The sequence below is a fragment of the Aegilops tauschii genome, chromosome 3, assembly GCF_002575655.3.
Source record: "Aegilops tauschii subsp. strangulata cultivar AL8/78 chromosome 3, Aet v6.0, whole genome shotgun sequence".
Classification (NCBI taxonomy): domain Eukaryota; kingdom Viridiplantae; phylum Streptophyta; class Magnoliopsida; order Poales; family Poaceae; genus Aegilops; species Aegilops tauschii.
This window is the reverse complement of record NC_053037.3, coordinates 400,949,576-400,951,901: the sequence shown is the minus strand read 5'-3', so window position 1 is coordinate 400,951,901 and position 2,326 is coordinate 400,949,576.

Below are 2,326 nucleotides of genomic sequence, written 5' to 3'. Positions count from 1 at the left end.
GCATAACCGCATTGTGGTTTTGTCGCAAGAAGGGTCATCTTCACACAATCCCATGTAATGAACAAGAATGGGATAACGAGAGTTGCCTTACAATCGCCACTTCACACAATACATAAATAAATTCATACATCATCCAAAATCCACACATAGACCGATTACGGTCAAATCCAAATGAAAATAAGATAACCCCAAATGCTAGATCCCCGATCGTCCCAACTAGGCTCCACTACTGATCATCAGGAAACGAAACATAGTAACGACCACGTTCCTCGTCGAACTCCCACTTGAGCTCGGTTGCGTCATCTGCACTGGCATTGTCGGCACCTGTAACTGTTTTGGTAGAATCTGTGAGTCACGAGGACTCAGCAACCTCACACTGCGAGATCAAGACTACTTAAGCTTGTAGGAAAGGATGGCGAAATGAGGTGGAGCTGCAGCAAGCACTAAGCATATATGGTGGCTAACATACGCAAATGAGAGCGAGAAGAGAAGCAACGCAACGGTCGCGAAGCTAGAAATGATCAAGAAGTGATCCTGAAACTACTTACGTTCATGCATAACTCAAACCGTGTTCACTTCCCGGACTCCGCCGAGAAGAGACCATCACGGCTACACACACGGTTGATGTATTTTAATTAAGTCAAGTGACAAGTTCTCTACAACCGGACATTAACAAATTCCCATCTGCCTCATAACCACGGGCACGGCTTTCGAAAGATAATACCCTACAGGGGTGTCCCAACTTAGCCCATTATAAGCTCTCACGGTCAACGAAGGATAAACCTTCTCCCAGGAAGACCCGATCAGTCTCGGAATCCCGGTTTACAAGACATTTCGACAATGGTAAAACAAGACCAGCAAAGCCACCCGAATGTGCCGGCAAATCCCGATAGGAGCTGCACATATCTCGTTCTCAGGGCACACCGGATGGGCAAGACGTCGGGTTGGCATAGACCCTGGTTGCCCAGGGGGCGCCAGACATTGCCCAGTTTGGGCAGCACTCGAAGGAGCACTGGTCCGGGGGTTTAAATAAAGATGACCCTCGGGCTCGCGAAAACCCAAGGGAAAAAGGCTTAGGTGGCAAATGGTAAAACCAAGGTTGGGCCTTGCTGGAGGAGTTTTATTCAAGGCGAACTGTCAAGGGGGTCCCATAAATCACCCAACCGCGTAAGGAGCGCAAACTCAAGGAACATAATACCGGTATGACGGAAACTAGGACGGCAAGGGTGGAACAAAACACCAGGCATAAGGCCGAGCCTTCCACCCTTTACCAAAATATATAGATGCATTAATTAAAAAAGAGATATTGTGATATTCCAAAATATCCATGTTCCAACATGGAACCAACTACAACTTCACCTGCAACTAGCAACGCTATAAGAAGGGCTGAGCAAAAGCGGTAACTTAGCCAAACAACGGTTTGCAAGGAAAAGGATGGTTAGAGGCTTGACATGGCAATATGGGAGGCATGATATAGCAAGTGGTAGGTAGCGCAGCATGGCAATAGAACGAACAACTAGCAAAGCAAAGATAGAAGTGATTTCGAGGGTATGGTCATCTTGCCTGCAAGGTTCTCAGAGTTGTCGAAAGCTTGATCCTCGTAAGCGTACTCAACAGGTTCCTCGTTCACGAACTCGTCTCCCGGCTCTACCCACAGCAAGAACACAAGCAATGGAACCACAATCAATCACGGGAAATGCACAAACAACATGATGCAATACATGCATGATATGCGAGATATGATATGCGATGCGTATGCGTGCTCCGGAAGAAAAATGATGAACAAGGCAGTAACTTGGAAAAACCAAGTATGCCACTGGAAAGATGAGATGATTTCGGTCGAAATCGATATAAAGATCACCGGAAACGGATGCACGGTTTGCAAATGGCAAGCAAAACAAGAATGACACGATTCTGCGATTAACAGCATGGTAACACTTAGAATGCAACAAGTAACTATGCTACATCACTCCAACATAGCAATAAAGCATATGTAAGTGATCTACAGAACATGCATGACAAAAGATGAACACTGAGCTACAGCTAGATCATAACATAACAGGTTCAAACAAGCATGGCAAAAGTGCAAAAGATATCAGCTTAACAGACTTGGAGAAAATACTGGACATGGCTGAAACAGCATCAGGTAGCAATGTTCAGAGCAAGCAATCAGCATGCTACAGGAACTTAACATAGCAAAACAAGGCATGGCATGAATCCACTAAATGCATAGAACAAACGTCCCTTACTGACCATGAGCCAAAAAGGATCAGAAAATATGATGGCACTCATGTGAACATAGCAAGTTCCGTTAACAGGTTTCAGA